This window comes from Notamacropus eugenii, chromosome 4 (assembly GCF_028372415.1).
Source record: "Notamacropus eugenii isolate mMacEug1 chromosome 4, mMacEug1.pri_v2, whole genome shotgun sequence".
NCBI lineage: Eukaryota > Metazoa > Chordata > Mammalia > Diprotodontia > Macropodidae > Notamacropus > Notamacropus eugenii.
In genome coordinates, this window is record NC_092875.1 from 279,886,850 (window position 1) to 279,901,715 (window position 14,866).

A 14,866-nucleotide genomic window follows, 5' to 3' on the forward strand; every position below is an offset into this window, starting at 1 on the left:
TCTCTGTAGGTATCTCTGTCTTCCTCCTTCTCCTTCTTCTTCCTCCTTTTCTCTATCTCTGTCTCTCCCTTATAACCTAACTACTACTTACCTTTCCAGTCTTCTTACACATTAGTCCCCTTCATATACTCTGGGATCCAGTGACATTGCCTACCTTGCTGTCTCTCACATATGACACTCCATCTCCTAACTGTGCATTTATACTGACTGGCCCTCACTTCCATGCTAACAATACTATTCTCCTTACTCATTTCCATCTCTTGGATTCATTCAGTTACTGTTGTCATCCCCTTTAGACCATGGGTTTCTTGAGAGCAGGGATAGCTTTTTTCCTTCATTCTTTGAATCTGGCACATGAAGGCACTTAATGCTTGATGAACTGATTTGTTGTCTTAGTCCTGGAGCTGGCATTCTAGACAGTGTAGTGAAAGTTGCAAGCAGAGGGGAACATTAGGGAGGCAGGGTGAGGTGGTTAGGAATAAGGGAGTGGCTAGTTGGGGATGAGAAAAGTGGTTTACACATTGGTAGCTAAGTGTTCTAAATCACTGGAATGGGGTGAGTATAAGAGAATGAAAGCATGTTAATTTCCATGGAGGAGTGAGTTCAGGCAGATTATAGGTCATAAAGAGAGGCCCATTGAGGGAGTCATATTATTACCCTGTTCAAGGACCTTCCTTAAGGTGCAACATCATAGCAGATGGTCATGTGTCCTGTGAGGCTCATGAAAGTCCACCTCACAGGATGAATAGATAGAGGTATGGGAGCCAGTTTGGGACTTGGGAGGAATATCTTGCCTACTCTGGAGAAATTCTTGGGAGGTGGGGAGCAGGAGGCCGTAGAAGAAATCTTATCTTTGAAGGCTGTCAGATGTTTGGAGATAGTCTTGGGGCAGGGTCCTATGGAAGACCAAAGGTGGCATGTGGAGGAAGGGAGGATTGTTTTGGAAAGGAAGCTTAGGGAAGTCTTGGGGAAGTTTATATTTATTAGGTTGATACAATGCAAAGCAGGGTAGTAGTGAAAAAAAAAGGATTTTTTTTTTTTGGTCTCGACCATCTCAGGAATTGTGAGTGGGGCCTGAGGGTGGTAAGTTGAAATGCCCTTTCCAGCATCAACTTGATTATTGCTCTCAAATCAAAGGTAAGAGGTCAAAAGGGGGAGGGGAATGGAGATTCCCAGGTGGCCCGGCACTTGACAAGTCGCCTATACTGGGTAGGTTCTGGTATAACGGCAGATACCATATTTCAAACATGATCTGGATTAGACTACTTCTAGCATATGAAGAGAGTTTTCATTCACTCACTCACCAATCAAGATAGTTTAGCTTCAGGGCAGAGCAAAAATAATGACAGTGACTGTAGTGTTTACATATTGCAGTACTGAAAGTACCTGACTGTCTTAGCCATTCAGCTTCATTAGTGCAAGACATGCCTTAGCTTTGTCAGCAGACTTGTAAGGAGCTGTGTCACTGGAAACTCACTTTGTGAACCTTGGTCCCCAAGTTCCCATCCCTATGTCAAAATCTAGGGAACATTCTTCCCCTCTCTACCCTGCAAAAACCCATTCCTTTTTCTCCCTCTACACTTTAACTCTAGTATATATCTCTTGGTCTTTCATGTTAAATGTTTCCTTTGATCTCTCTCCTTCCCCTGCTCTCCTTGATAGTGCCTGCAGAGCCAATACTAGAGGTCCAGAGGGTGAAAAATTTATTGTTCCTAGTGATGAGAAGGAAAATAATAGCTGAATATTTGGTATAATGCCCTGATGGTTAGGCCTTAGTGTTATACTATATGACTAGGTGGGATATGAAGCATGGACTAGGCTAGGGTTAGTTTTCACTTATTCACTAAATTAATTGAGGAACTCTTCAAATGGATAGGTGACTCCCCTGATCATTCTCCTTACAATTCTAAATGTTAGCATCATCACAATCACTCAGTTATATCTAGTCTTAGTATTAAGGAGAAAAATCAGGGTTAGATAGATAGATTTTAGAGTCATTTGAATAGCCATAGCAACCCCTGGGAGCTGATGAAATCAAGAGAAGAATGTAGAATGATAAGGGAAGAAGTTAGAAGTGATAGGCTCCATGCCAAGCCTTGGGGGACATCTTAGAGGGGGTAGGAGATGGATGATGGATGATATGGTAAAAGAGACTCAGAAATAGTAGTCTGGTAGGAAAACCAAGGGACCAGTATTATGGATACCAGGTGGGGAGAGAGTGCTCATGAGGAGAGGATGACTGACAGTGGCAGAAACTGAAGAAAGGTAAGAGTACAGTGAGGTCTAAGAATAAGGTCATTGAATCTTTGGTCATTGAATAATTCAGAGATTGCTGGTAACATTGGGATATGCATTTTCAGTTAACTAGTGGCGTTTTAGAATCAGATTGTAAGGGATTGAACAATGAATAGGTGGTGAGGTCAAAGAGGAATAAGTGTATTTGATACTTTCTAGGAGTTTGGCTGTGAAAGGGAGGGGAGATATAAGATGATAGCTTGAGGGGATGGCATAATCAATTTTTTTTAAAGGATGTGGCAACCTCACATTATCTGTAGGAGACAGGGGAAGAGTTAGTGGATATGAAATATTCTAGATGAAGAAAGGAGAGAGAATGACCCAAGGGGCAAAATCCTGGAGAAGAAGGAGGAGGAGGAAGAAAAGAAGATGATGAAACTAATATTTATTTAGCTCTTACTGCATGCTAGGCACTGTGCTAAGTACTTCACAATTATTATCTTCCTTGATCCTCGAGCTAGGTACTATTATTATCCCCATTTTACAAATGAGGAGGGGATAGGATTAAAAGCACAACTAGAAGTGTTGACCTTGGTGAGAAGAGTCAACTCAGACTTTGTTTTCTTCAGGTTCAACAACACAGCTCTCTTTTAGCTCTGTTCCTACCTGTTGTATTGCTCCTTCTCAGTTTTTTTTTGCTGGATCATCATCCATCTTTCACTCCCTAGCCATAGAATTCCATGTGGAATCCAAGCCATTCTCTCACTGTCCTTGTCTTGATTTGTTCTCATAAGCTTATAGGGTCATGGATTTATAGTAAGATGTGACCTTGGGGGTTATCCTCATTCTCTCATCATTTCTGGATAAGGAAACTGAGGCCCAGTCAGGTTATGTGCCTTTCCCAAAGTCCTACAGATATTAAGCAGTATAGTTGGTATTTAAATACAGGCCCTTTGATTCTAAATCCAGGATTCTTTCTACTTTACTACCTGGGGAATCTGTCTGCTATAGCACAGGGGAAGGACCTATTCACTGGGACCTCCTTCTGTAGGGTCCTGGAATTACTTCCTTAGATATGTATTCCAAATTCAGGTCATCTAGGGGCAGGGAGAGATGGGGGAAACAGAATGTGAGAGAACATAAAGGTGGTTGGAGGTAGCAAGGAGTTCAGTCTAAACAAATGGGTCAGCAAGTAACTGATGTCCTGATTTCTTGGGTTAGAGTGAACTGATGACAGTAGGTGTCATCCCTATAGACAGATAGAAATAAGGCAAACCTAGAAAATGAAAAGTAAATTATGGGCAAAGTGCTGTACTAGGTAGTAGGTGTGCAAAGATAAAAACCTAACAGTTCCTGCCTTCAGCATGTAGATGGCATGCTTATTGCATTGCAGATGACACAAAGCTTGGAGGGAAAGCTAACTTACTGGATAAAAGTTCTCTCATGAAGGAAGGAAGATATCATGGTGTAATGGAAAGAACATTAGATCTGGAGTTAGGGGACTTAGGTTAGAATATCAGCTCTGCTGGAACCTGCTGTTTTCTCAACTATCAATGACAGAGTTGTATCAATTATCTACAGTATTGTACAGACCTAAGTTCTATGATCCTGTTATCTTCTAATAAGGTCTCAACAGGTGCTGAATGTTGAAGTAATAGAATGTTGTAGTAGCAGCAGCAGCAGCAGCAGCAGCAGCAGCAGCAGCAGCAGCAGCAGCAGAAGAAGAAGAAGAAGAAGAAGAAGAAGAAGAAGGAGAAGAAGGAGAAGAAGGAGAAGAAGAAGGAGAAGAAGAATCAGGATTTAGAATCGGGAAGACCTGAGTTTGAATCCCGTTTCAGACATCTACTAGCTGTATGAACTGGATAAATAATTTTTATCTCTTTCAGCCTTGATTTCTTCATTTTTAAAATGGGGATAATGATAACACCTCAGAGTTGTTACAATGGTCAATTGTGTTAACACAAGTAAAGTGCTTTGTAAACCTCAAAGCACTATTTTAACACTAGCTATGATGATTATGATGAATTTTAATAAGCATAAATGTAAAGTCCTATTGGGATGCAAAATCAGCTGCGTAGTTAGTCAATTAATAAACATTTATTAATGCATCTACTATGTGCCATGCATTGTGGTTAGTGCTGTGGATACAAGAAATGCAAAGGACAGCCTCAGTTCTCAAGTAGCTCATAGTCAAATGGGGTAGACAACATAGAAACAAACTATATACAGGATAAATCAGAAACCAACAGAGGGAAGGCACTATCATTAAAAGGGATTGGGAAAGCCTTCCTGTAGAAGGTGAGATTTTAGCTGGGACAATATAATAGGGGAATGTGAGGGGAAAATTTCACCTGGGATTTTTAGTGGACAGCTAACAACTTGAGGGAAGGGAAAATTTTTTGCTTCTTTCTGTATCTCTGCATCACTTAGCGCCATGCCTGGCATATATAGTAGGTACTTATTATCTCCATTTTACAAATGAGGAAACTGAGGCAGAGAGGTTAAGTGACTTGCCTAAGGTCATACAACCAGTAAGGGTTTGAGGTTGGATTATGAACTTAGGTCTTTCTGACTCTAGGTCTGGCAATTCATGCAAGGTGCTACTTAGCTGCCTCAAGGAATATAATAGTCTTCAAGAACTTTAAGGAGTAGTCATATAAAAGACAGGGGGGAGGGGTTTTGCTTAACTCCAGAGGCCAGAACTAATACCAATATGCAGAAATTTCAGAAAGGGAGATTGTTAACAATAATGTAGAAGGGATTCCTTCTCAGGTATAGATGGCCTTAACTAGATGATCTCTGAGGTATCTAGCTGATGCAATGAATAGGGAGCTAGGCCTGGAGTCAGAAAGACCTGGGTACATCATACAGTGCTTAATAAATGCTTGTTTCCTTCTTCCTTTTAGCTTTGAGGTTTTATGTCTTAATTATAAGTCTATCTTTCTAAATACTGATATATTTAAATGTATGTGTGTATATATGTATAAATTCAATAAAAATCACAGCTAAATTTTCTCTATGACATTGTTTTATTCAAAGTTATTATCACAAATGAACTCCAATTTTTAAAAACTTTATCCTGTTAAGTATTTAAATAATGATTTTGATAAAAGATGAAAAAATATTGTATACATTTCTCTTGTCTATGTAACCAGTCTTTTCTTCACCCTGTTACATATTGTCCTTTTCATAGAATTCATAGTTCATTAAGAGGTTAGTGGTAATACTAATTGGTACTTTGTTATTGGTTTGTAGAGATTGTAGTAAGGATCTAATCAATGGACTCTCTTTACTTGTATTCAGTAATTGAATATTTAGAAATTGAGAGTACAATAAAGTAAACATTGGCATACTTTTTAGAAACATTAAAATTATAAAAGTACCCCATTAAGATTACAGTATTAATAGTAGAAAGAGAAATATATTAGTCACTTAGTTTCTAAACAACTGCAAGTTTAGTTACCTAGTAACATTAATTTTGATCATCCCTTAGTCAATACTGAAACAATGTGAATATTGAAACTAAATGCTAGTTATCAGTAACTAAAACTTAAAAGCTTTATGATTGGTACTTGTGATAGGCAGAATACTTAACTATGAACTATTTTCTTAACACCTAAATCTAAATATTAGTATAGTTTTCATATTTTGAAATATTATTTAGTTCCTAGATAATATTTCTGCTAACTTTTTAATGACTCCCATGATAAAGTTTCCAGTATTGTGCTTAATATCTGAAGATAATTTACCTTCCTTAATGAAAACTTCTACAAAAATAGTTATCTATTCTTTTCTTTATATTAGTTCCTCATTGAACTCATCTTTACCTCTGTGGATGACAACACTGACATTTGGACTTCCAAACTCATCAAGGAAGTGTCCTACATATAGAAAGAAGCTCATTGGATATTTCTAGATTTATTATTCGGATTGAGAAAATTGATTAATTTGGCAGGGAAATTGTTAGTGATGGAAAACTTGAAACTTAAAGTTTCAGATATGTTGGAAAGAGTAGCATAATAGAATAAGTGCCTCTAATTTTTAAGTATAATTTTTTTTGGGGGGGATGATCAAAGCATTCTAGCCCTGACACGTTTAATAAGAGGTACACAGTCTACTTCTTTCCTAACAAGTGCTTTATTTACTTATTTTGGTAAGGCAACATATTCCACGAAATTAAGGACGTCTAGGCAGTTGAATTTTTAGATTTGGAATCAGAAAGTTGTTTCACTATTAACTGTGGGAGAAGTGTAGCACTGAGAGGCAGCGCTGAATTTACCTATGAAGTGTTATTTCAAAGGGTTTAATTCGAAAAGAAATAAAAGGGCCTCTTAATTTCAAGTTGAAGGATAATTGCAGAAGAGATTTCCAAACACCTCGAGTTGCGGCTGTCTGCGTTGCGTTGGGCAACACCTCCTCGTACATTTGGCTGAGTGGAAGGGGTTCTAAAAAAACAGCTTCCTACCCCGGGGGAGTGCTGCATCCTGACACAGAAGGAAAGGTGATGCGAGGTGGAAAACGTGGCAGCTCCTCATTTAAAATATTCACTCTTCTCCCTCCTCCCTTAAAACACTCTCGCGCCTCTCCCCTACCCCCTTCAGCAGCATACGGAGCGGAACGGAACTAGTACTTGTGACTTTGTATCAATTGCAGGAGGAGGTCATCAACTTTGTGGCACTACCCAGGGCTGCAACAGTAGCACTTTCACCCGACCACCGCCCCACACCACCACCTTCAGCAAACACCAGAGTATTTATTATTATTTGAAGAAAGGCCAGTAAGGCCAGCCCACAGTACTGGGAAACATTCTCCAGATCTCCCTCCAGTCCCCGTTCTGTGACGGGAAGTGGAACTCCTGAATGACTGACCCCTCCCCCCTTCCCCATCTCTCTCCATTTCTCTCCATCTCTTCCATTCCCCCCCCCCCACATTAATCTCTCCCTTCTTTCTTCTCTCAGTCTTTCTTTTATATTCTGTTTTCCTCTTTTATTCTTTCTCATTCTCTCTTCCTCTCTTGTTTCATTCTCATTCTCCTCTCTTTAATTAAATCTCTCTTCCTCTCCTCATCTCTTTATTATTCTCATTTCTGTCTCTTATTCTCTCTCTCTCTCCTTTCGCTTCTCTCTCTCTCTCTCTCTCTCTCTCTCTCTCCTTTCTCTTCTCTCTCTCTCTTTCCCCCTCCCTCCCTTTCCCCCCATTCTCTGTCTCTCCAGCTCTTCAGCCACAGCCACCCGGGCCGAATTCTTGCATAAATTATACCAGGCGATGACTGACGTCAGGTGTCGGCGGCGCGGGCGCGCCTCCGGGGAGAACAGGCGGCAGCTGAGCGGCGGCGGCGTGGCGGGGGCGCGCGGCGCGGGGGCGCGCAGGCGCTGGTGTGCTGGAGCCGCGGCGGCGGCGGCGACGGCGGCGGCAGCGGCGGCGCGGGGGGTTGAGCTCTGGTGTTGCGGACGGACGCGCTCGTGCTCGGGAACTATCGGATTAAACTTGAATCGAGTGAAATTACACAAAGGAGAGAAGAGGAGAAAGGAGGACGAGGGGACCCCGGAGACCCTGAAACTCACCAGAGCCCAGTTCACCCGCGGCCAACTCTCTGCCTGTGAATTAAACCCCCCCCACCCCGGCAGTGGCAGCCCAGCTCAACTCCGGGGTCCGCTCTGGGTGTTGTTTTCCCCTCTGGCCGAGGGCACCGTCAGAGACCCCCCCCTCCCCGCCAACTGGGTGAGTGAGTTTCTCGGGGCTCCCTCCCGGGAGGAGGAGGAGCGGCGGCAGGAAATTGCTACTTGGGGGAGATGGAGGAGTGAGAGGAGCGGAGTTGGGTCTGAGTGAGGAGTTGAGACTGTGCGATAGAGAGGAGGGGGGCGCAGAAGCCGGGAGGGGACCCCAGGGGGACAGGGCAGGGGCCGGCGGCGGCGGTGGGAGAGCCGTGCTCATGAAGAACCGCACGGCGACTCCTTCCCCCGGGTTACCCTGTTATAACCCGGTGGTGGCGGCAGGAGCCGCCTGGACACAGCAGCAGCAGCAGCAGCAGCAGCCGCCAGGGTTGACGATCCCCACACACCCCGTGTGTCCCCGGGTGTTAGGGGGGGTGGCTAACTTGCGGAGAGAATAACGTTCTCCAGGCGCCCACCCCTCCCTCTAACTTTTGCCTCTGGGATAAAGGGGGTCTATACAGCGCGGTTTGGGGGGAGCAGCGACGGTCCGTTCCGATACGGGAGTACTGGGTTGGGGGGGAGAGGCGGAGTGTTGCACACAGTATGTGTGTAGGGTCACTTCCTTGGATGTAAATGGCTTTTTGTTGTGCTGCTGGGGGAGGAGGGAGGAGGACGGGGGACAGAAGTGAGTGAGTGAGTGTGTGTGTATGTATGTGTTTGTGTGAGCGTTTCCTCTCACATCGCTGCTCGTCTCTTTCCTTTTCAGAGCACGAGTTATTAAGGGTTTTATTTTAAATAGAAAGAGAGAGAGGGTGAAAAAAGTTGAGAGTAAAACTAACTGTGAGAAAGAGAAATGGGAAAGAGGAGAAGGGGGTAGATAAAAGAAGTGGCGGTGGAAGAGAGAGAGAGAGAGGAGAGAGAGAGAGAGAGAGAGAGAGAGAGAGAGAGAGAGAGAGAGAGAGAGAGAGAGAGAGAGAGAGAGAGAGAGAGAGAGAGAGAGAGAGGAAGAGAGAGGAAGAGGAAGGACAGGACTCCGGGAATCACGACGGGGAGATCCACCCCCCCTTCCCTCTTCTCCCTCTCCCTCTCCTCTCCCCTCCCCTCCCCGGACCTGACCACGCTGACTGCTCCCAGCAGCAGCAGCCGCCGCCACCGCCGCGGCAGCACAAGCGCTAAACAAAGTGAGTCCTTGCTATTGCCACGCGCATTTCATTTTCCTCTCGGAGGTTTCTCACGGAGGAATAACCTGTGAGGTTTGTGGGTGGGGGCGTGGGGGGGTGGGTGGCCAGGATAATCTTGTGGCCACTGTGAGGCGAGGAAGTACGGGGAGGGGGAGGGAAAAAGGGGGGGCGGAGAGGAAGGGAGAGAACACGAGGTGCTGGTGTTTGTCCTGAGAGCAGGAAAGTGCAGGAGAGGAGGGTCTGAATGGGAGCGACGGAGAGTTACACGCATTAGAGACAGGGGGATCCCGGGGCTCCTCGGCTGCTCCGAACAGCCGAAGAAGAAAGAAAGAGGGAAGGGAGACCGGGGCGGGGAGGAGGGGGGTGGGTTACTCGAGGGGGAGGAGGAGAAAAGAGATAACACTACCTTGCCGAGCTGGACTGGGGTTGGCGGTGGCGGCTGCTGCTGAATAATAGACTTAACCCTCGAAACCCAACTCCGCTTCCCTTCCTCCCCCCACCTTACAGTGCCCGGAGGTTTGGGGCAGAGAGTGGGTGGGGGTCACCAGGTGACTCCCAGAGGTGGTTGGGGTGGGTTTTTCTTTTAAAATAACAGCGATTTTGAGGGTGAACGGAAAAGGTGGTTTGAGGCCAAGCGGTCAGTGGGGAGAGGAAGAGGAGGGGGAAGCAGCGAGGGTGGGAGGGGGATGGTGTTGTTTGTTTGATTCACACAGGGAGCTGGGCTTTACCGGAGGTTCGGTGTGCGTGTGTTTGCCCCACTGGGACAACCGGATGAATGGGGTGGGTTTTTGTGGTGGTGCGGTGGAGGCAGTGAAAGCTGCTAAATGCGGGGCGGGTGGAAGTGAGAAGCGGACACTGTGTGTGTACATGTGTGTGGTGCTGTGTCTGTGTGTGTGGGGGGATTGTTGGTGAGTCTCCGGGAGAAGGAGCTGCAGGCAACGAGCAGCCATCATTACGTTGCATTCATTTATCCTGATAGCGTTACATAAGAGGAGGACACCCTTACTGTGGGAATATACCCCCCAAAACTAATTGCTCTGTTGCCTTTGTGAGTGCTCCCTAATAGGAAAGCGGTATTTATAGTGCACATGCCTTATAGATCGGACGTTTTTTTTTCCCAGAGGTCACTTTTAGAGACTGTTCACGCCTCGGTTTAAAGTAGTTGTTTTTTTTCCCCCTGAACAGACAATGGACAAAAGAAAAGTAGCAATCCACATGGGGAGTTTCCTTTTGAATTACTAGAATTAGGTACATTATCCAACTCTCCACAGACTAAGTATACTTTTTAGTTTTCTTTTTTATATTATTTAACAAGAACATTTTTAATAGTTCGTTAAAAATTATTCATCACTTTGCTTGATTTCTGGATCACACCAAACGTTCTTATTAGCTTATTTTTTAAGTGGAGATGTACATGTTCAGATCTTACTTTCAGAAAATCAGATTTTTAACAATTTTTGTAGAGGGCAATACCTTTCCGAAAGGGATATTCCTCCCGTCCCCCTGTTTTCTTTTTCATGAAGTGGGGAAACACACATTATACCTAACAATCCATTTGAAAAAAAATCTTTCTGCTCATTTTCTCACAGATCTATTCTAAGGATGAAAAAAAAATCTTAATGACTGTGGTCTTAACAGCATGAGTAGCTGATTTATCCCAGTTATAATTCCCGTTAGTTTGCAGTAATGTGTAAGTAGGTGTGTGTATATACATACACACACACACACACACACATATATATATATATACATATATATAATCTCTATTAAAAATAACTCAGTGATTTTTATAAAGTTGAAATCCATAATTCCCTCCCAACCCCCAATCACAAGAGTGCATCTGTCGCTTGGAGTGTTTTTGTCTTGCTGTTGCACAACAGAGGCTCTCCAGTCTTTAACCTAAAATGGCAGCTTTAATTTGACTGGGGCCCATTCATTGACAATGATAATAAAAAGGCTGAAAGCTAGATGCTTGGGGCATAGAGAACTCTCCTCTGCATCTCTAGGTGATAATAAGGAAAAGACATTCTGAGCGTTCCATCTTGTTCACCAAAAGTTTTCCTGAAAATCATTAAAAACTGGCACTCTGCAGAAAACATTTTAGAAAAGGAATTGAAGAGCTTGATAAGACAAATATCAGGAAATAATTTTGTTTTATTAGAAACAGTGAATTTGCAATAGTTCCCTTTTAGGTGACCTATTGAAAGGGGTGGTGGTGGTGGAGATAACCTATTTGAATTAGGCTTCTAACAGGTGATTATTCTAATCATAGAATTCAGCAGTCTGTCTAGGTTTTGTGGTGTACTTTATATGCACAATTAGCTATATTTTTATAGTATTTAAAATATTTTTTTCCTCTTATGACACAGAATGAGAGTATGATGAATTCGATCATAGTTCCACATTTTCCACTTTTAAACAGTTTTTAGTTAGGGCAAAGTAGTAGTTCACAGTTGTGTTTGCTATCTAAGGTAGAATTATCCTAGGTTAGAATTTATTTTAAATACATTTATTTTAAATCCATTTAACTTTCTTCTCTGTACTCTATTATAGAAAAGTAGGAGTAAATAATATAGGAAGGTTAACATGAATGGTTTTGGGGTGCTATATAAACCTCTTCTGAGGAAAAATGGTAGCTTTCAAAACAATTCTACAAAAACAATGTAAAGGACAAGTTTTAAAATAATACTTTTATGTACTTAGCTTTTCCTTTTCAACTTTAAAAAGAACATTTCCAAGGGTTTATCCATAATTGATTGTTTGTAGTTAGTGTAAAATTCAGTTCCATAATCAGTATCTCCTACAAGTGCTTGAAAATCTTATATATTAGGCTTAATATTATTTAATTATGGGAAATTCCAGTTTGAAAGATCTTCATTTTAATAGGAAAGGGAGAGAATAAGTGAAGAGGAATATATTCATATCCTTAGAGTAATTGTGATGAAACTAAATGTTTTCAAATTTATGTGAAAAAGTTTTAAGGTCAAATCCAACTTAAAAATGTTGATTTGGTAACATTGGGACACTGTAAAATACTAATTAAGAATATTTGCACTTTTCTTCTTTTATACATACGTAAAATCCATATTTTATTAGTTGAAAAGAATACATACATTTAAAAAGTTTTTGTTACAAGAGAACTCTGTTCAAGTGTTTGATGCATATACATATAATGTGTAGGAGTAGTGACACTTGTCAGTTTATTGTAGCTCTTCCACAAAAGCACCGTGCAGTTTTTAATTCCTGTATTCTACTGAGAATTTTGTAAGAAAATAACTAATTATTTCAAAAGCTTAACTTTAAAATATTTTCATTTAAAATGTCGAAAGAATAATTCATAGTGGTAGTTCTGTCACTCAGGAAGGAGTCCATTGTAGGTCTTCATGTTTGATAGAGGATGCCACACTCAATTATAAATGTTAATAGGAATGAATAAGGTGAATCAAGAAAAAACATGCTTAGTCAAGATGACCGAGTGTGTTACCAGAAAAATGACCCCCCTCCACCCCAAACTTGAGATATGTTCAGGCAGGAAATGACTTAACCTCCTGATCAAATGAGCTTTATGTAAGAACAATAAAGAAAAAAGACATATCTTACATTGGTCTATCTGTTTAAAAGGAAAGAGAAAGAATATTTTGTTGAAGTATGAGATCATTCTAGGAATGTTCTAACGTAATTTAACTCTTTGGATTGGCATGGTAATTCCAAATGAGTACATTTGTCTCAATTTTTATATAGTCACTTTTTTTGGTGATTTTTCAGTTTATCAGTTAGCTATAAAAATCTGTAAGACAGGATTTAGTATTCTTAAAAAATGTATAAGGTAGATTGAGGATGAATAAGAGTACAAGTATGACAAAAGCAATGTGTGTGTGTTGTGTTTGTATGCATGCACATGTAAGTAAACTAAGATTTGATACAAAGTTTCCAAATAAAACCAATCTGTTAAAACTACCTTCACTCCATTAGTTTAGCAGATATTACCTTCTCTTGTACTTCCATTAAACACACTATTTGCTATTACCACTAAATAAAATGTCTGTGCTGCCATCTGAGATTAATACTATAGCTAAACTGAAAATGTTGAAGATCACTTGGCCTTTAATTCCATTATTCTAATTCAAATAATACTTGAAATCTTATAATGGCAGGATTATGATTATGAGCTGGGAAAATTATCTTAGGTAATCATCAGTTATGAATATTCTTTTATTTTTAATAGGATACCAAATATATTAAATCAAGCCACAGCTTTTTCACTAAAATCATACAAAATGTGTACAAAACGTGTACTCAAATAGAAAAAAGACCTATAATGATGTTATCAAATAGAAACTCTACAGTGCATAGTAGTGAGTAGATAGAATGCTGGACCTAGAGTCAAGCCGACCTGGGTTCAAATCACATCTCTGATACTTGACTATATGACCATCAGTAAATCACATCTCTGATACTTGACCATATGACCATCAACAAATCATTTAACCTCTGAGCCTCTATTTTCTCATCTGTAAAATGGTGACTATAAAACCTCTGTCTACCTTGTGGTTAAGCTCAAATGAAGTAACAAATCAAGTGCTTTGCACATTTTAAAGTGTTATATAAATGTTGGGGATTGTTATTATTATTACATTCAACAAAGATGTAGTAAGCACCTGTTATATGCAAAACACTATACTAAGTGGTAGAGGTGAAACAAAGATTAAATAAGATATTATCCCTGTTTCTTGGAAATTGTAAAGTATATGAGGAGCAATATATATTTGAAAAGATACAACAAACATCTGCTAATAACTATAGAATATAAGTAAAGAAAGCACTGTATTAGGTTCAGTGGTGGGAAAGATCATCTCAAGTAGGAATGGCCAGTGAAGGCTCTAGGGAGGAAGTGAGATTTGAGCTGGGGTTTAATAGGTATCAGGATTTTAGCAAATGGCAATAGAAGGGTGGTACGGGCATTACTGACAGTTTTAGAACTGGAAAGGGCCTTAGAGAGCTAGCCCAATCTCCTTTTTCTACAGATGAGGAAACTGAGATTCATGGAGCCAAGTCTACTTGCCTATGTAATAAGACTACTTAGTCACAGAGCCAGTTCTAGGAATCGGGCCTCTTGAGCTTGCCAAGATGACTTTCACTATGCCACACTGCCTACTGTCACTAAAATTACTTCTCAATAGGCATCTTCTTTTTAGAAAATCCTAGGAGAATATGACAGTAGATCTTTTAAAAGTGCTTGTGAATAGATACATTCATTGTGAAATATTGTTGGCGTTAAAAAAATCCCTATAATTAATCATAGAAAAGTTTGGTGACTATTCCAAAGTTTGATAACTTTTAAATGGAGAGACATACAGTAAGTATTTTAAGTTGTATTCTTCTCTTTTATTATAATGTAAGGTACATGCAAATGTGATTGATTTTCCTTAGCATACTTTGATAAAGAAAGAGACAACTTTGAGCTTTCCTTTGAAGTTTCAAATATGATTTCTTTGTAAAATACTAGAAGAGATGAAATTAGAATGAGAGCAGAAGACAACTTGTAGGGTCGGTTGTAGAAGAATATTCTTGTTCAGCCATGGATTGGACTAGGTAGCCTCTGTGGTCACTTGTAACTGACATTCTGTGATAACTGAAGTGTTTTCTTGTGAACATTTTATATAATGTTTATAAGTCAAGTGAAAAATAAAATTTAAAATAATGATAATTACTACTAAGATTAACAATTGAGATTTGTTTCAAAGCTTGAGTTGATAGACAGTGGGGAATATGCTATGTTTTCATGGCTCATGAAGT

The 14,866-nt window shown here is 40.8% G+C and overlaps 1 protein-coding gene across 3 annotated transcripts in view; it reads left to right on the forward strand.

The window, feature by feature from the left end:
• The first annotated feature begins 7,612 nt into the window (after positions 1–7,612).
• Positions 7,613–14,866, forward strand: part of CHD7 (chromodomain helicase DNA binding protein 7) — a 233,376-nt gene continuing 226,122 nt past the window's right edge. For all 3 annotated transcript variants that reach the window (XM_072604658.1, XM_072604659.1, XM_072604660.1), the window contains exon 1: positions 7,613–7,956. The gene's annotated coding sequence lies outside the window, so the exon portion shown is untranslated. The remainder of the gene's footprint in view (positions 7,957–14,866) is intronic.